Raw genomic sequence first — 21,814 nt, 5'->3', positions numbered from 1 at the left:
CTTTGGTGGGCTTAGAAAGATTATATCCAAGTCCAAATGAATACTCATGCATGTTATGTTCTAAAGGAACTTTAATTGCTTGTTCATTTGCACCACAACCATTTCCACTATAGCCACTCTTAGCCAAAATATGAAAACCACGACCATAACGATTAGCCATTTCAGAAAGAAAAGGTGGTTTTTCATAAGACAAAGAATCAAATTCTTCAGAATTAGAGGTGTGAGGAGAAGAAGTTTGAGAAGCAGCCACAAAATTATTGCTCATAGGTTCAGGTAAGACTGATTGATTTCTAGTTTCTTCCTTCTTTTTAACTTTAAGCTCTCTAGGAGGAACCCTATACTCACCTACAAAGGTGGGATTGAAATCAAGAGATCCCCAATCGTCTTTTGCGAGAACCTTCTCAGGATCAAAAGTCTTTTCATGTGTAGATTCAAGTTGAGAAAAATCTTCTTCAGGAACTTCCGACACATCCAAAGAATTTTGATTATCAGAGGGTGATGACTCATCCATAGGTATCTTGTTTAATGAGTCATCACTAGAAGAGGAAGGCTTAGAAGAACTCCATTTGGAAGTATATGTTTGCAAACAAGTTTGAAAATTAGTATCACCTATCAAGGTATATGTCTTATTGTTATAAATAAATTTAACTTGTCTATGCAATGTAGAGGGGACAGCTTGCATACTGTGAATCCAAGGTCTCCCTAATAACAAGTTGTATGTTAGATTTCCCGACATAACATGGATAGGAGTAGGCAAAGTAACAGGTCCCACTATGATGGGTAAGGTGATAATACCTAATGAAGACTTAGTCACATTATCAAAGCCTCGAATGGGATGAGAGTCAGGCTCAATAAGGGATGTATCCACATTCATCTTATGCAATAAATTAATGCTACACACATTAAGGCCAGAACCATTATCTACCAGTGTTCGTCTTATAGCAGTGTCATTTATGATAACCACAATCATCAAGGGATCATATTGATGTTGTATTTCACTAGTAGGCAACTCATCTTGAGTAAACACAATTTGAGTTTTAGGATTCATCACAGAGTTAACCAAAGACACTATATTACTAGATGCATTAGGTGGAGGAACATTCAAATCTTTCAAGGCATCTTGTAACATTCCATGATGAGTGGAAGAAGTTTGGATCAAATCCCAAAGGGATATCTTAGCAGGGGTAGCTTTAAGTTGTTCTATGAGATCATATTCCTTACTGAGAACTTGTGAAATACGTGGAGCTTGCGAAAGAATTGGTTGAGGATTAGGAAGAGACACTGGAGTAATAGGAGGAAGATTAGGCTGCCTATTATTTCTAGTATTATAAGTATGGGCAACCGCATGATAACTCTCTCTAGTCAGTTTCTTAGCATACTCATAAGGGCTCTTAGTAGAATAACCTCCTTCCACAGTAATAATAGGTTTCTTAGGAGTGCAAAAAGAATCATTAGCATAACCACCTTGAACCACTAAGATAGGCTTATTTAAAGGTTGAGAATTTTGAGAAGGACAAGAACCTTGGACAGTGAAGAGAGGTTTGTTAGGTGTTTCATTCACACGTATCAAATTGATTGAGGATGGTTTAGAGGAATGAACAAAAGTGTTGGAAGAATTATTGATAGTCTTCTCTTGCACTAAAATCTTATCATGGATTAAATCAATTTTAGGAGAGAGACAAGGGGTAGGCATTGATGTTCCAGTAGGAAGAGTAATACTAGGAAAGGTCATATCATCCTCTATCATCAAAGGATCTACATGGGGAATAAACTCTCTAGGAGAAGGATCAACATTACTCTCTAAAGTCTCACTTTTGAGATGGAGATCTTTGAAAGAGATGTTAACCATCTTGTTTTGAACTAGGGTTTCCTTATGAGTAGAACCAAGTTGAGGAGAGGGAGATGCTTTATTTTTAGAGGGAGAATAATTGAGATTCAAGGAAGGTGACAAACTATCAAGGGAGTTTTTAATCTTGATTTCATCCCCTTTGGCTAGGGTTCTCTCACAGGGTAGAGAATAATCTACACCTTCTTCTAATGGTTCATCCCAAATAGTGAAGTTGTTGAAAGGAATGTTTGAAGCATTGTCAATTTCGGGAGAGGAGATAACATTGTTTATTAATTCCTCATCCTTAGGAGGGAGAGCATCAATAGATGTGTTAAAATCATCCTCTTTCCTCAAAATATGTTCAATATGATCTTTAGGGGAGAGAGAATTAAGGAAATTGCTTTTTATTTCATCTTCTTTCTCTAAGGGATGCTTATGGGTAAGACAAACTTTAGGAGAAGGGTAAGCATTTATCATTAATTCATCATCTCTAGTGGGAATTTTGTTGGAAAAGGAAATGCCATCACTAGGAAATGTAGGGATAATGTCATCTTCTTGCACAAAAGGATCCTCATGAAGGGAGCATTTTTTAGGAGCCACAAAGTCATCAAGGGCATCATCCAACAAAGCATGATCATATCTATTAAAAGGTTTATCTTTTGATTCAAAAGGAGATATCTCTTCATAGAGGGGATCATTGAAAACAACCATGCTACTAGATTTAGTGGAAGAGTTGATAGGAATGTACCCTTGAGAGGAATCATTCGACTTATCTTTCTCATCACAACGAAATGGCATAGTAACAATGTTTATGAGTTTTTGGTAAAATGAAGGTTTGGTATCTTTAGGTTTCAAAAACTCATCTAAAGCTTCATCTAACTCATAATCATCACAAATATGAACATCTTGCAAATAAAAATCTGACATTTTGAAATAAAGATTGCATAAAACTTAAACACACAATGCAAAGAAACCAAAACACACTCCTTTTTTTTTTATGAAAATGAAACTTAAATGAAACACGCTAAATCTAAATTTAGATCTAACAAATGTAATGCAAGAGAAAGCAATAATAAGATTCACGTCGGGTTCACCAAAATGTGTAGGGGAAAAAGCGAGACTAGGCTAACATGTCCTAATCCTACCTCTTGACACACATTGTGGAATATGAAAGAGCCTAGAGGTATCACACAATTGGCTACTTCTTTTTGTGGAAGAGAGAGCCACGGGCTACCTATTAGGGTTTCTATTCCTTTGTTGTAATTGAAAGATAAAATGATACAAGTTCAACTATTAACCCTAAATTGTAAGTATGAACTAGTAACAAGATTGCAGAATTGAGATTAAACAATGGAAAGCTGCAAACACAAGGACAAGATAAGAATGCAGATGTGTACCCGGAGTTAAAATCTGAGTGAAAATGTTCGGGATGGGGGTGCGGGTGCCACTGTCCTGATTCTGCTCTTGAAACTGTTGTTTTGCAACCTGAAAAGCTGTCAGAAATGCTGAAACTTGTTGTATGACAGAAGGACCAGGGTGCCCAGCGCCCCTGTCCTAGGGACCAGGGTGCCCAGCGCCCCACGCCCCTGTCCTGGTCTTTTGCTCTGAAATTTGGTGTGAAGTTCTATCTCGTCCGCTTCCGTCGGATCTGCAACTTGCGGCGTCGTCCGAATTCGAAAATCTGCACTTATATCTGAAAAGGGATGGTGGGTGGCTATATAGGGTTTTGCCTTAGTCAAACCCCCACTTTGGTGATTTCCACCTCCACGAATAGCCAAGTTGTATTGTAAAAGTAGTGTGTGTGCAGACCTTGTGTGTGTGCAAGATCCTAAAATGCAAGTAAGCAAACTAGAGCAACCTAGAAAGTAAACCCTAATTGCTTGCAAATGATAATGTAAATGCTCTAAATCAAGATGAAAATTGATCTAAAGCATGAATACAAATGATATAATGAGTCTTATGCAAAGACATGAAAACAACATGAAATCATACCCAACCCCAAGGGAGGGGTACAAGCCAATCTTCAGTCGGTGATCCCTTATTGCTCTTCAATGCCTTCAATGCCCTAAATGGATGAATGAAATTGATGAGTGCTTGATGGATGGATGTTGAATGTTGTTGAAGTCTTCAAAGATCTGCTCTTTCGCTGCATAGAAGGTCCCTGAAACCAAAATTCGGATCCTTTCAAATGAAGAAAGAGAGCTCTTATATATGAAACCCTAGGTCTTAATTTCAACTTTTGGCCGACCTAGAGATTGAATCTCCCGCCAATTTCTTGGGGTTAAGCTTTATTTTATGATTGGATCGCTCCTAAAATTTCGGGAAAAATGTCCAGGACCATGTGCACGCCGGGCGCCATGGTCCCGACAACTTTTCACCAAATTTTCAGGGCCGTCGAATATGATGATTTTAGAGCGAATCCCGAAGTTACAGGTGATTTCGAGATGTTTTGACCCACGAAATCAAGCCCCCAAGTTCAAAATAGGACCTAATTAGGGTTTTTGATTAAATGATGTATTGGAAGAATAAAATGAAAGGGGCACACTTTAATGAAAGGGCCCAACTTTATAATATGGAAGATGATGAAATAGGACCTTAGACCTAATTAATTTAATTAATTAAGTGCTAAAGGGGAAATGCAATGCAAAATGCAAAATGCGCCAAGGCGGGTGCTAAACTAGGTGTGAAATTGTACCACCCTAGCAAGTGCGTACAATTTACGACGCTACAGTAAACAAGTACTGATACCTTATTGTAAGAATGTTTGTCTTCTTACATGCGAAGGTGTAATGTATGTTGTATGTTGTATGTTGTATGTGATCTCCTCTTCAATGGTTGAATCCTTGTCTTGAATGCAACACTTAGCCTTGAATGGAGACTTAGAATGCTCAATTGCTTGAAGGAATGCTTGAATGCTTGAATGTTTGAATGCTTGAATATTGCTTTCGCGCCTTTGCTCACATATGTCCTCCTCCCTTTTTGAGAGAGGAAATGTAGTTTATATACTTGTCAATTAGGGCTGATAGACTAATTTTCCCGACCTTAGGCCGACCAGGAAACATTATTTTCCAATTTGCAAACTTAAAGACCCGATCCCCAAAAGAGACTGGGCCCAAAATAGGGCCAGGGACCAGGGCGCTGGGCGCCATGGTCCCACCTCCAGGGACAGCGGGGTGCAAGGAGGATCAGGCCAGGGTGCTGAAAAATGCAGTTTTTTATGTCATGAACAAGTTTCAGGGTCTCCATTCAGGTTCCGTGTTGCATCGCCATCGTGAAGACCCAAATGCAGTCGAAATTGCAAGTGTCGCAATTTTAGGACGCTACAGTATAAAGGAAAACTACCTTTGAAATGTTTCAATTGTGATAAGATTGGACATATGGCTTCTAACTGTCTTGACAAAGATTTTACTGAAAAGAGAGATTATCGAGATGACAGATAGAAAGATAACCATTACAGAGGACATCGAGACTTCAGAAGAAGAGATAGAAAGACATGCTTAATAGCTAATGAGGAATCTAATGATGATAAATCAGATGAGATAGATACAGAGGAAGTTGTTTATGTGGCTATCAAGGGCGGATCAGATGAAGAAAGGTATGAAGAAAAAGCCCTAATATCTCACATAAACACTAATGATTCTTGGATTATAGATAGTGGGTGCTCACATCATATGACAGGAGATAAACACAAGTTTGTTATGTTAGAAGATTATGATGGAGGCTATGTTAGATTTGGCAATGATGCACCATGTCCAGTAAGAGGTAAAGGATCTATAACACTTCTTGATAATGCAAGATGCAATGATGTTTATTGGGTTGAAGGTTTGAAATACAATTTGTTGAGTGTAGCACAGCTAAACAACATAGGTTACCGAATAGAATTTCAGAAAGGAATAGTCAAAGTTCATGACAAGAATGGAAAGTTAGCTGCTACCAGGACACAAACAAAAGGTAATACATTTCACGTTAAATCTAGTGGGTTCAAAATCCCACAGTGGTTTTTCCCTATTTGGGTTTCCACGTTAAATCTGGTGTTACGAGGTTTATATTGTTCATATGCTTTTGAGTTTGCATGGTTGATAGTTTTGGATATATGACTGATATATATGTTACCGAGGTTGAATCTGATGTTTTTATGGATGATTAAGTTTGTATGATTCACCCCCCCCCCTCTCATCTTGTTGGCTATTGGATCTGTACTTACATTAAGTATCCGAACTATCACCAATAACTTGTACTGCTTTACAATAGCATCTTCAATGCCAGATTCAGTACCGGTTCCTGCTCTGTTCTTTACATATACCCTTTGACCTATATTTTGCACATTAGGTCTGCCTAATATTTTCCTTAATGCTTCTCCTACTCTTATATAAATGTCTACAATGATCTCCTTTATATATAAGAGTCATTTTACAATTTGCCAAGTCGGCTTACAAAGTTTTTACAATAATAAACAAAATATAATATAATAAAATCCTGTCGGCCTCTGTGCTGGTATACTTCTTTTCTTTGTGCCGATGCCAGTGTAGAGTGTGATCTGTTGATGCCGGTGCACTAACTTGTTGGTGTAACGCTTTGCCGGTATAATGTCTTGCCGGTGCCATAGGATTGCAAGGTTGCCATCAATGACAAAACCTTCAATCACATACAATGTCTCATTGGAGTGTGCATATGCCAACAGTCTCATCAACATTCTAATTTGTCTTTCTAATCCATTGTCTTGAAAATTCTTTCTTTACCTCATCAACCTTCTCTTTGCCTTTCAAACTGGGTCCTTTATTGTTTGTCGGTGAATTCTCGCTTCTACAAAATTTTGCAATGTGTCCAATCTTGTTACAAGCATAACAAGTCACATTATTCTTCTAAATAGCCTTTCCATATCCTATGCTAGTTGTGTTCTGCATTGATTAGATAAGTACCCAAATCTTCCACAGACATAACATCTTACATTCATTCTACAATTTTCTGAATTGTGACCAACTTTGTTGCATTTGGAACATTGATCGGTGGGTACATTAGTGTTTTGATTGTTTCTAGATCTACACTAATTTTCTCTATGACCATATTTGTTATAGTTAAAGCATTTCCCATTAAATTTGTAAGCATTAGGTTGTCTTACCGGTTTACTATGATCATGATTGTTTGCAGTACCGGAACTTTCACCAACTTCAAATCCAAGTCCATTAGTATCTCCATTAGGTTTTTGACTTTTCAGCATATCATCAAGTTCTTCTGAACATTTCTTGAATTTCTCTTTATGTTGATTTGCAATAGCTAACTCATTTTCCAGAATTCCCATCTATCTCATAAGTTCAGTTTTATCATGTTGCATGTGAATCAGATCTGTCTTTAACATATCATTCTCATGACTAAGTCTTAGATTTTCATTTCCAGCATCATTTAGTCTCCTAGTCAAGTCATCTTCATTCTTCTTTCTGTCTTCAATGTCTTTACAAAATGTCATAGTCATATCTTGCATTTCATTCCTTGTACTCATGTTTTCCTGCCTCAATTTGTTCACAAGCTCATTAAGAGTTTCTTTTTCATCATTGTCATTTTGCATCTTCTCTTCAAGTTATTTTCTTTTATTTCTAGCAATAGTAAGATTATCCTAAAGTCCTTGAATGAATTCTTGTGCAGTCCTCAAATCATCTTCAAGTTTGATATTCTTCAACTTCTCTGAATCATAGTCTGCAAGAGCTCCTTCCAATTTCTTTCGTAAGTTCTCCATCTGTATCGGTGTAAGAATCTTCCTCAAGCTGTTAGGATTTTGAAAATAGAGGACCAGGCTCTGATACCAATTGTTAGGATTAATGATAGTCCCAAAGATACTGAGAGGGGGGGGTGAATCAGTATCTAACCGGCTAACATATTTTTTAACTTTATTAAATATTTTGCATTCCAAAACAGTGTACCGATAAATAAGAATTAATGCAGTAAACATAAACAATAATGACATCATAGAAAACACACCATAACACAAGATGTTTAACGAGGAAACCCGGTGTGGGAAAAACCTCGATGGGATTTGTGACCCACAATATTCACTCACTGGCCAATGAATAAATATTACTTACAAGAGGGGCATGCACATGTAGGAAGGCCAACTACCTAAAGCTCACTGCTCAATCACAAGATAGAAGTCTCACTGACTTACAAAATGGATTATGAAAATCATACAATGTACTGCTTCAAATCAACATCAACTATGCCAGGTTCAATACCAGTTTAAGCTCATACTATAACCATAAACCTTATACAAAATCTGCCCTTATTATTCACTCATTTTTATCTCCTATTCCATCCTCTATCATCTATTATATCTAAATTATTTACAAGATCTCATACATATATGAGTCTATTACAATATGCCATGTCGTCTTTACAAAAAGATATTTACAATTAAATACAATAAACAAAAGTTTATTCATGTCGGCTGGGGTGTCAGTATGCATTGTTGCCATTGTCGGTGAAGTGTCTGCCAGTGCCGATGTCTAGTGTCTTTACTAGATGAATGTCGGGTGGTTTCCTAAAGGTTTCCGATAGGTTGCCATCAATGACAACACCATCATTTCTCACTAGAGTGTAGAATGCCAACACCTACAACATAAAAATTTTAAACACACACTCTGATCCTAACCCATAAGGTTACACCTCCTAGGCCATTCAAGCAAGTGAGGAAAATCAACAGTTTTAATGTTCAAAGAGTTATGTTTCTCATGATCCAACTGTCACATAGAGATGTTAAGATTTCTGATGAAATGTTTACCTAATTTTCCACTAAAGATGAAAATACTATTTATTTTTTATTTTGTTTAAATGGAATATGGAAAAATTTGGATTTCCAAAATATTATTTTTTATAAGTTTTTACTAAACATATGCCTTGTGAAAAATAAATGATATCATGTTTATGTAGGGTAGGTAAGAAAAAAAAAATTATTTTTTAATTCTATTCCAGAGAAATACACAATTTATATTTCCTTTTAGAATTTTATAATCAAATTTTGTTGCTTCAAATGATTGAACCAATGATTGTGTCAAATAGCTAAAAAAATATATTTTAATTTAAAGAAAAAGATAAATGGTCAAAATCAATAAAATTTAAATATGATATTGGACTTGACTTATCTTATAAGCAATGAAAATAAATTATTTAATAGTTTAGTATGTGAAAAAGATGAAAAAATAATTAAATAAGGAACATGACTATTAAAATATTATGAATAAAAAATAATTAATATTATTATATTTTATTTTAAACAAATGCTTAGACCAAATTATTAGTACTTGTCATTAGGCTAGTACTATTGCAATCATTTGACAATTTGCAATTTTAACTAGTGATTAAAATTTTTGTTTGGATTAGTTACAACTTTGATTTTTTTATAGTTTAAATGCATATTTCTTAAGTTTTAAAACTGAGAAAATAATTTATGGCTATTTGATAGAAAAAAATAATTTGGTTCTTATACACAGATTTCATGATCCATCTCCCAAAAGACCCCAATGACAAATCATTTAATTCACATTAAATCAAACATAAATAAGAAATACTTCCCATTTAAGTATTAAATTATCATAAATGACAACATATCCCAATTGACTCACTATGCTCAAATAGTCATTACGAGCCAACTCAACATGATGACTCAAATGATGCACAAACATTCATTACCTTTGATTAAGTCAGATTTTGCCATGTGCGATGCGAGGGGAAAAGGGTGGAAGACAAGTTAGCCGGTCTAGGCACAATGGTTTATAATATGAATGTTTGGTTCCAATTGCACAATGTACCCATTCTTGCACATTCCATGGTATTGAATGATGTGCCCATTAATGATGTGTAATCCCAAGATTACCTTTTTACTTTTTTCTATTCTTGCCCTCTCCTTTCCAAGCTAGATAAGGTGGCGAGATTTTATTTCTGTTGGTACCCACTGTTGTTTCTTTACTTGTCGCTTTCGCATTTTGGCATCTAGGTTTGTGTAGATGGGAGGATTTTTCAATTAGGTTGAACCATATGAGTGCTTTGAGTTCAAAAATAATTGCGAACTCTAGAGAAAGGTTATTCAAGGAAATTTGGACTCTTATGTGGAGGGCATGGCAGGTCAAGGCCCCAAATTATCCACGACATTATGAATAGTGGTAGCTGAATATGATGCAAATTTTATAAATTTTGTTCACAAACTCAAATTTGGAGGTTGGAGAGGGTTGGAAAAGGATGGAATAAAGAAGGAACTTATTTTTGTAGCATCTTTACATTGCATTTCAAAAAAATTAGAATTTACAGTCTGAAACATGCCATTGTACGACCTTTTGATGGCCTCATACTCAGGACTATAATATATGGATGAAAATATATTTGTTTCTAGTTTCCAAATATTTTTGTCTTGTTAAATTTGATTGAGTTTTGTGTAAGATATTGTGATTTTGGTGAAGGTTGTCCCGAATGACAGTTTTTTCTGTAATATTTTGAAAGAAATGTATGGTATGGATTGGTATGATATAATAATGGTGTTAAACCAGTGGGAAAAGGTGGAGCAATGAGTCTAGTTTCATTTCCTTTTTATCTGATCCAATTTCATTAAGTTTAGAATGTGTTTTTACATTTTTGGTGAGAGCAGGTATGTGATAAAACTAGGGTTTCCAGCAAGCATTAAGAAAACTATACCTTTGTATTGCATCATCCCCAAGGGCTCAAAATTGGTGAGACTTTTCTTTACATTTCTTCACAAGGCTCCTACAAAGTAATTTGGATTATGTGATCATTTTGGAAAGATATGAATGTTTTTTGTGTGTCTTCTCATAGTAAATATTGCCATGAGGGCTTAAAAAATAATAAATTGTTGAATTGTTTGATGTAATGATGACTTGTATGCCATCAAAATCCATAGTAAGAGGCCATAATCAAGCTCATAGTGTATTTCCTTTTTAAATTTTATATGACATGTGTGATATAGCCCAAAGAAGTAATGTATCCAAGTGTTGTAACTAGAATGCACCTTGAATTTATTTAAGTATATCTTGTATGTTGATTGATTAAGCATAGTTTTATTGCAGTTCCCCACTCAAGGGACTTAAGTTTCATTTTGATGGGGAGTATGGTGTAGGAGCACCCTCAAGACCTAATATGCCTACAAGAGTAAAAAATTTATATTATTACTTTGTTTTGTGTTGTTTAATTTTTTAAGGTCATTTGTGACCATTCATGATCATTATGTCAAGTTTTGAGTCATTTGGCTAAAAATTGTTCAAAAGTTGTCAAAATTGTCACAACAACTTTTGCAGCTTGATGACTACTTTTTAAAAGTTTGTTAAAGTTGTTTATAAGTAGTTGTAGGTTGTTAGACACAATGCACCATTGAGAGGGGGGATGAATTAGTGGTACTCAACTTTTCCCTTTAACTATCCTATGTGAGTATACCGGTTATGGGATCTAACACAATTTAAACTTACCTGTTAGTGGAGAGACTAATCACACATGCATTCACACAAAGGGACATCACATAACACTAGTATGTATGAGGAAACCCAAGATGGGAAAAAGATCGGTGAGCAATGCTGCTGGAATCTACTGCTCCAATCCAGCCTCACAATAAAATCTCTATTATAATGTTTAGGGCACCAACCCAAGGAGCACCAACCCCTAACTAATTTATGGGCTATAACCCAAAGGAGCTACAACCCAGTGATCATAATGATCATTCAAATACAAAAGTAATATCCTGGTTACAAAAGAGTTTTGCAACCTCTACTCACAATTTCTTTCTATCGGTGAGACACCTTCTCTACTACACCAGTTCACTCTTCTGCTGCTCTCATCTACTGCTACATTTGCCGGTAAACTCTATTGGTACACCTCTCCTCTTCTCCTTCTCTACTAGTTCTCCTCCTCACTGCTCTTCTCTTCACTGGTACTACACTCTGGTGGTTCTATGTCTGCCTACTCTGCAACTTCATTCACTTCTGCTCTACCAGTATGGACACTATCGGTTCCGCACTGCTACTAGTTGAACACTTCAACCTGGTTTTCCCTCTCACTCAGTCTCTTCTTAGATACTCATTGAGCACTTGACTGATTTTCTCACATATCCAATCACTTTGCAAAAACTCTATCTTCTTCTATTCATCAACACTTAACACTATCTTTGGCTTGCATATTTATAGCCTCGTTTTCCTACCAAAAGACAATTCAAATCTCAGGTAGTTAGGGTTCCTAATCAACCTCGAGGAAAAATAAATCCAATTAGATCTTATCCAATCTGATCACCCAGACGACCATTTGCACATCATCGCCATTGCCGTGCCTTCTTGATCACTCCTTCTATCTTTGGCAATCTATTTTTTGCTCTGTCAGCTGATTTCTTGGTCAATCACCCATATTGGTCTTTATGGTTTCCTTCATCTGCCTTGATCTCTTCAATCACTCTAAGATGGCTCTCAGTTATCCTCCAGACCTTGAGCCGCAAACCTCTACAACGGCCTGAAACACATCCCATTAATTATGGGATCTACCATTAATGTCGACCAACTGACCAACTACCTCGTCGGTGTTCATCCCATCTACCGTTGCATGCAATTCCACCACCTTGATTCCATGTGGCATCCATGTCAAACAATTGCCAACTTGGATCTTTATATCGATCCAAATAGGATCACCGACCAAACACTCTACCAGTTCCTCTTTTTTGCTGGTTAAACCCTCAAATCGATTTATCATCAACCTTGCACTCGACTTCTCTTTAGGTGGAACACTCAACCGATCAACTCTCTTGCTAACTTGCCTTATGCACAACTTCATTAGATGGGGAGTCTTTTGCATTTGTACCTTGTCCATATTACTGGTGGACATTCATACTGGTAAAACCTCTTGATGACACCATGTCATCAAACTTCAACAGACTTCATCTTCAGTCCGACCATTTTCCTCCATCTACATCTAGTTAGCCTTGTCTTCTCCTTGACTAGCTTAGATCATATCTCAACTAATTTGTCAAAGTGACAAACCAATCACCCTTCATCTTTACTGGTACCTCAACATTCCTTCTCAATCAATTTAGTGCATATCCCTAATTTCATACGCTTGAGGCATTCCTTTGATTCATCGGAAGATCCGGTGTGAGCCTTAAAACACTTTCCTTTACCTCTTCTTCCTTATCTCACAGAACTATAATGTACACTATGCATAATAGGAGATAATTTCCACTTACCAATGAGAGTGACACCTATGTCATCTACATCCTACAATGCACTCATGTGACTACCCTATTTGTGCAACACATCTTCAAATAGGCACATGTGATCAATTGTGGGCATATTAACTATCAGTCATCTCTTCACATGGTGACTACATCTTCATCTGGTAGGAGTCCTGTTGATCTACAACCTCTTAGCATACCGATGACCTATTCATTATTCTCCTCTAGTGTTGATGTGATTTAGGTAACATTTTGCCTCTTCATCACAAACATTAGCTCAAGCACCTTTCCCATCCTACTTGTTCAATGGTCATAATCTTGCCTGTTGACAACCACTCACTTGGTTGACCTATCTTCTCCATGTCAACACATCACTTACTTGTTGACATCCTTTACTTACCGGTGATACACTGTACCAGTAACCTATCTATCTCATCCACACAAGTCAGACACTAACTTGTGTATCGGTGGCTCCAGTGATCATTCCTCTGAATGATATTCTCTTCTTTGCCTTACCAATGTTATGAAACAAAAAGTGATATCAAAGATAACTCATCCTGTACTCCTGCATGATAGTGTTGCACAAACATCTCTTCTACCATTACTCATCCCATACCGGTTGACATCAATGACAACACAATACAAATATAGGCTGGTTGGTAGTTTAATGTCATGCAAATTGTATAAATTTTATTCACAAACTCAAATTTAGATGTTTGAGATCAGGTTTGGAGAAGGATGGAATAAAGAAGGAACTTCTTTCTGTAGCATCTTTACATTGCTTTTGAAATTTTTAGAATTTGCGGTCTGAAACATGCCATTGTATGACCTTTTGATGGCCTCACATTGAGGACTATAATATATGGATGGAAATATATTTGTTTCTAGTTTCCAAATATGTTTGTCTCATTAAATTTGATTGTGTTTTGTGTAAGATATGGAGATTTTGGTGAGGGTTGTCCTGAATGACTGATTTTTCTGCAACAGTCTAAAAGAAATGTATGGTATGGATTGGTACAATACAATAATAGTGTGAAAGAAATGGAAAAAGGTGGAGAAATGATTCTAGTTTCATTTCCTTTTTATCTAATAAAATTTCATTAAAATTTTAACGAGTTCTGACAGTTTTTTGTGAGAGTAGGTATGTGATAAAACAAGGGTTTCCTGCAAGCATTAAGAAAATTATACCTTTGTATTAAATCATCCCCAAGGGATAAAAATTGGTGAGAGTCTTCTTTACATTGCTTCACAAGGCTCCTACAAATTAATTTGGATTATATTATCATTTGGGAAAGATATGGATAATTTTTTGTGTCTTTTCATACTAAATATTGTCATGAGGGTTTAACAAAATAATACATTATTGAATTTTTTATGTAATGATGATTTATATTCCATCAAAATCCATAGTGAGAGGCCATGATCGGGCTAATATTGTATGTCATTCTTGAAGTTTAGATGAAATGTACTTGAGATGGACCAAAGAAGTAATGTATCCAAGTTGTGTAATTAGAACATGCACCTTGAATTTATTTAAGTATATCTTGTATGTTGATTAATCAAGCATAGTTTTATTGTAGGTCCCCACTCAAGGGACATGAGTTTCATTTCCATGGGAAGTATGGTGCAGGAGAACCCTCAAGACCTAATATGCCTACAAGTGGAAAAATTTATATTTTTACTTTGTTTTGTGTTATTTAATATTTTTAAGGTCATTTGTGACCATTCATGATCATTTTGGATCATTATGTAAAGTTTTGAGTCATTTGGATAAAAATTATAAAAGTTGCTCAGAAGTTGTCAAAATTGTCATGACAACTTTTGCAACTTGATGACAAATTTTTAAAAGTTGTTAAAAATTGTTTATAGGTAGTTGTAGGTTAGTTGGGTAGTTGAATATGATACAAATTGTATGAATTTTGTTCACAAACTCAAATTTGGAGGTTGGAGAGGGTTGGAGAAGGATGGAATAAAGAAGGAACTTATTTTTGTAGCATCTTTACATTGCTTTCTTAAATTTTTAGAATTTGCAATCTGAAACATGGCATTGTAAGACCTTTTGATGGCCTCATATTGAGGACTATAATATATGGATGGAATTATATTTGTTTCTAGTTTTTATATCTCTTGTCTCATTAAATTTTATTGAGTTTTGTGTAAGATATGGCGATTTTGATGAAGGTTGTCCTAAATGACTAATTTTTCTATAATAGTCTGAAAGAAACGTATGGTATGGATTGGTACAATATAATAATAGTATAAAACCAGTGGAAAAATGTGTAGAAATAATTATAGTTTCATTTCCTTTTTATTTGATCCAATTTTATTAAGTTATGATATTTTTGGTGAGAGCAGGTCTATGATAAAACTAAGGTTTCCAGCAAGCATTACAAAAACTATACCTTTGTATTGCATCATCCCTAAGGGCTCAAACTTGGTCAGAGTCTTATTTATATTGTAGCACAAGGTTCCTACAAATGAGTTTGGATTATTTGATCATTTGGGAAAGATATGGATTTTTTTTGTTTATCTTTTAATAGTAAATATTGTCATAAGGGTTTAATAAAATAATGCATTGTTGAATTGTTTTATTTAATGATGAATCGTATGCCATTAAAATCCATAGTGAGAGTCCATAATCAAGCCAATATTCTATGTCTTTCTAAAAGTTAAGATGACATGTGTGACATAGACAAATGAAGCAATTCATCCAAGTGGTGTAATTGGAATGCACCTTGAATTTATTTAAATATATCTTATATGTTGATTGATGTTATGCCCATATTTGCATCAAGAAACCATAGTGAAATTTATTGGGTGTTAAGATAATCGGTGAACAACTGAGGGGGTGGTGAATCAATTGTTAAAAGATTATAACAATTAATCCACTATACAACAATAAACTGGAGCACATAAACATTAAATACCAGTAAAGTAGAACAGATGCCCGTAAGAGCAGATACTGGTAAACAACTTAACAACTAAATAGATAATCAATGCAAAGAAAAAATACCACATAACACCATGCTTTGTATGTGGAAAACTTGGAAAGGGAAAAACCATGGTGGGAAGCCTACCCACAGTCAGATGATACTTCTATAGAAAGTGTTATACAATGAGGGGGGTGCACATGCAGGAAGGCACACTGCCTAGAGCGTACTGCTCATTACAAAAGAGTCTCACTGACTATAGAGAGGTTAAAACCACCTCAAAATAATTGGACAACAATCAAATAGAATGAACTACCAGAGACAGCATCTACCATGCTTGATTACAGTCTTGGTTAAGCTCAACACTGGAGGCCTTTGACCTCTTCCTTAAACCCAATTTGATCCTCAATGATCAGCCAAAATTGCTTCATATATGATATTACATTACATGACCACGATACATATTTCCATTCCCATACCCATGATCTACAATGAGATCTTACATCAATTTATACCAATCCTCAGGCCTAAACCAATTATGTCAGCCTCCTAAAAGATATTACAATAAGATCATTACATATATCAATATTACAATGATATGCCATGTCGGCTTTAGACCAAAACAACATTAACCAATCCATAAATCATCCCAGTAACATGTAGAGAATACGTTAACATGATACCAGCCCATAACCTAGATAAGAACCAGACCCAATTTGGGTCCACCATGCCAAAGCGATGTCTCCACCTAGTTGAAGCGTGATTAGAGAACATCTCCAACATCGTGAAAGTTGCACCAACACCACTTATGCATCCAGTCAAGATTCTCAATAAAATCTCTCTCGGTATAGCCTTAAACCTATGCCGATAAGGGTTTACAAGAGTGTATGATAGAATCCGATCACCAAGACAGTACCAACTGACCAAGACATGATCCAGAAACATGTAACACATAAAATCAAACATACTCCATTGATCCAAACATGTCGGAAGGGTCCAACAGATAGTCCCTTCTACCAATAACACTAGATCTTCTACCGGTAACCAAAACTTTTCTACCAATAACCAATCATAACAAATAGTGTTGACATCAATACAACACATACTCAATTCCTCCATAATGCCAACAATCTCTCCTTTTGGCTTTGATGGCAACACTAGATGTGAAAAACATCTAAGTACCAATAAATGCCAAACAACTCTCCCCCAATGGAAGACAACCAACAAACTCCCCCTTTGAATAATATCTTTGAGAAGTTCTGAATTTATTTTTCATATCACTATCACTCGCTCTTTGAAATTAATGCTAGAGATCTGACAAAAATATCATAGCAATAATATAAGCCTCTAATTCTCAAATCTGACTACTCCCCCTAAGTAGTAGCACCACTCATCAGTGTCAGATTGAATAGTATCTATGATAATGCATGCAAGACTGATGCTAAACTATATCAATCAAGTCTTTGCCAAAGGGGCAGAAACCCCCAACTTGTCTCCCAAATAGTCAAATGATTCCTTAGATAGAGGTTTAGTGAATATATCTGCAATTTTCTCTTTAGTGCTCACATAAACCAATTTGACTTATTTTTCTTCTACCTTGTCCTTCATAAAGTTATGCTTTATTGATATGTGCTTAGTCTTTGAGTGAAATACCGGATTCTTAGACATGTCAATAGTTGTATAGTTATCACAATAGATAACTACCAGTTCACTATAATTTACCTTGATATCCTTCAATATTTGCTTCTTCCAAAGGACTTGTGTACAATTGGTTGCTGCTACAACATATCTAGCTTCTACAGTAGATAAAGAAATGCATGACTTTTTTTTGCTGATCCATGAAACCAGTTTATTTCTAAGAAAGAAAGCTCCACCAGAAGTTCTCAATCTTTCATCAATATCTCCTACCCAATTCAAATCTGTATATGCACATAAAGTGAAGTTATCATCTCTAGAATATCATAAGCCATATTCTGTTGTTCCTTGTAGATACTAGAATATCATCTTTACTACACATTCATGATTTTCTTTAGGATTACTTTGATATCTTGAAACAATACTCACTGCATTCATAATATCTAGTCTAGTCTGAGTTAGATATAGCAAGACACCAATCATAGACTTATACCTTGTTGAATTTACCGGTGCAAATGTATCTTTTATATATAATTTCTCACTTGTCTCCATAGGAGTACTTACCGGTTTGGAATTATCCATACCAAACTTCTTCAACAATTCCCTTAGATAGTTAGTTTGATAGATATGGATGCCCTTGTCAGTTTGAGTAATCTACAAACCTAAGAAAAATTTCATTTCACCAATCATGGACATTTCAAATTCATTCTTCATATTTTTGATTAAGGGAAAATAGGTTTGGATGGGTCCCTAAAACCTAGTATAGAAGGAAGATCAAAAGATAAGCATTAATGCACAACTAAACGAAAGACAATAGCTAAAAAAAAGGTAGCTGACGTACAAAACGCCAGCAAGTAAAAGATTAGAATGGAATAAAAACCAAAAATGACTAACAGAAGCCCAGGATTAGGTAAAATTTTGAACCATCTCTGTCACTTCCAGCTCCAAATGATCCATAGTTTTTGCAGCCTGCTTGATGTCCTCTATTTATTTTCTCTAGTTCTGCATCCTTTTAGTAGCGGCTCTGGTTCTTCTTCTGAGCCCTATTTCTTTATCCACAAGGGTGTCGTCTTTGACCTTAATAATACCCTCCACATATTTTTCCCCTTGGTAGCTTTCCATCTTTTAGACGAGGGTTTTCATGCTCGCTAAGGCAGCCTTCAGGATCCTGTGGCTCTGTTCCCCAATTTTTTAAAGTGTGTTCTCAATACCATCCATTCTGTGATTAGTAGCATCTTCCCTAATTTCCAAGCAAGTAAAAATATTTCAATTGGAATTTATAATCGCTTCTACATTGCCAATTGCCTTGGTTAGCTCACTAAGAAAATCTAGGAAGGAGTTGAATTTTCTAGAACCTAGGGCCTGTAAGGTTTTCATTTTCTCAACTTCATGGGCCTGCTTGACTTTTATGCCCTCAATTTCCTTTTGAATCCAGTTCAGTGGTTGTTTGAAGTTCTTTGTCCCATTATTTATGCAAAGGCCTATGTCCACTTGATGCTCTTCATGGTTCTTTGCATCCATGGTATTAAGATTGACCTCCAGACTAACCTCTATGTCCTCAGTGTTTTGATCATCTTTTGTTGTTGTGTCCTCCTCCATGACTCTCCTCTACTTCAAATCAGATTGGAGAGGCGACCTTTCTTCCACCTCCCTGCCTTTTGTATTCTTCTTTTTCTGTTTCCGGCTCACCTGGGTTTGAGCCTCCTCGCTTCCGGTGTTTGTGTCATTTTCAGTCCCTTCCTCCTCCTCATTCCAACTATCATCCTGCCCTCTCTGTTTATTTTTAGCAAACCCTCTATTTTGTCTCCCCTGTTCTGATTTTTTCTTTCATCTTCTTGGTCCAGCCATTTGGGGGTCATCTTTAGCCTCTGCTTCTGTATCATAGTCATCACCTTCTTCCTCTTCCAACTCATCAAAATCTTCATCTGAGTTTGAAATCTTTGCAATATTCATCAGGATGGTTGTGTTATTGATGTGATTATATAGAATCACCATCAAGCCTTCATGCATAGCTAGGTTAACGTGGGGATTAGAAATAACATCCTTAATCCCCACGTTAAGGGAGCAAAAGAGATAGTAGGGAAGAGAAATATTATCCTTGTGCCTAAAATGATTTAGCAGAACAAAGTGGTAGCTATAAAACCTATTATATCTACCATCAAGTGTGATAAACTCCATAATAGCAAGTAAAACCTTTCACCAAATTAATTTGATTAACTTAGGCGAAAACTAGGTGTGGCTTCCCCTCACTAGCTTAGCCCTTTCCTTTTTATTCTTTGGGAACTTCTTCATAGCAGCATCGGAGATTTTTCTATCCCTATAAAACTTGATGCCCTCCATTGGAATTCCAGTGGCCTCCTCTATCATTTTCTCAGTCACTTTAATCTTTCTATTTTTTATGGTGAGAGTCCCTTCGTTCTAGCCCTTCTTGAAAATGTTGGTGATTTCAGGCCATTTCTCTTACATTTTCTCCATAAATTTTGTCATCTTGGTAGCATGGAGGATGCTCTAGACCTATAGATGACTCCTCCATTTCTCAATGGTAGTCACCTCAGTTCTCTTCCTTTTACCTCCCATGGTTCTGTTAATTTCAATCCGAAGCTTCAAACTAATAACTTTGTTCTTGCTAGAGTCCCTATGAGAGCCACTTCGATTACTACAGAACTTTCTAGTGTAGTTGTTGGGGAGGGTTAGAATTGCCCATAAACCATGTGAGATTACACTACAATGATGACTGTACTTCCTCCTCGGTAACCTGCAGAGCCAACACCTATTGCCACGACATTGTCTTTTTCTTCAGGAAATGATACTTAATATGTCCCTGCTTACCATGCAATCTTTCATAAATAACTATATCACGTGTCACACATGGTAGATCCCTTTCACCATTATAGGTAATTATAGTTTCACTCCATACTATTGTGTTGGCCGCCCAGACTGCACTTTGATTAGCCTCTCTATAGACATGTGTGATGTGGCATTTTTAAACCCCTTTAGCATATCTCTGGAAGAGTCTATGATGTTCTTGATGGTCCATGAGGGTTGATGATTGCCATTTAGGCAGTTAATTATGTTTTTAGAGTCACCTTCCACCCAAAGAAAATTAACCCCTAGCCTAGAGGCTAATTTAATAGCTTGAAGTGCCCTCATAGCTTTTGTTAAATGATTGGTTTTGAATGCCTAAAGGATAGGCAACTGCTCATGTACAAATGCCAACCCCATTATGAATGATGCCACCACAACTAGTCGAGCCAGGGTTTCCTTTAGCCGCCCCATCAAAGTTGGCCTTGAACCACTCATTGGGGGGAAAGACCAGCAACACAGGCTTCTTTCAATTTGGTTAATGTCAGCATTCAAAGAGGTAGGGATATTCCATCTTTTGAGAACATCAAAATCCTCCTTTTTGCTACAACACTACACTCCCCTAATCATCACATTCTCAACACAAATGTTTTTAATTTAGAACCAAACCACTTTCAGGGTGTTAGTTTCATTCTTGAAAATTCTATTATTTCTCTCTTTCCATATCCCCAAGAGGATATGGGCAAAGGAGAACATCCAAATATTTCTTGTGGTAATGTTATTGGTGGAGAAATGCTAGCTTCCAAAGAAATCCTGCATCTCTTCCTGGAACACCCAATTCAATCTCCACATCTAAAAAAAAACATCCCCCAAATAGAAGTGGAGTAAGGACATTGTAAAAAGATATGGTTAACTGATTCCTTAGTATTCAGACAAAGGTAATAGATATTGGGAAAGCAGAAGCCCCTCTTTCTCAGGTTGTCAGTAGTCATAATTTTTTTTTGCAAGAGGATCCATAGAAAAATATTAATTTTGGGAGTCAACCCATGGTGCCAAGTCTTGGCCTAGCATGGAGTACGAACTTGGGATTGAGCTAGTAAAAGGACAACAAAAGACACGGAGTAGGTCCCAAATGAAGTCCCACGCCACACCATCTAGTCTTTCCTTCCCAAATTTAAGACTGCATGGTTGATCATTAAGTTAATTTGCTTGAGTTTGGGATCAATGTAAGTGATATCCACCCAAGAATGGTCTCTGCAATAGTCCTCGACTTTGGTACCTATCTTCTCTTTGCAATTTTGGATGAGTGTTTGAGTGGTCATCTTATTAAGAGGGGCACCTCCAATCCAAACATCATCCCAAAAGTTCACCTTCCTTCCATCACCAATGGTCCAGACGCTGCCGAGAAAAGGAATATCT

The sequence above is a fragment of the Cryptomeria japonica genome, chromosome 3 (genome assembly GCF_030272615.1).
Source record: "Cryptomeria japonica chromosome 3, Sugi_1.0, whole genome shotgun sequence".
Lineage (NCBI taxonomy): Eukaryota > Viridiplantae > Streptophyta > Pinopsida > Cupressales > Cupressaceae > Cryptomeria > Cryptomeria japonica.
Note: the sequence above shows the minus strand (reverse complement) of the source record.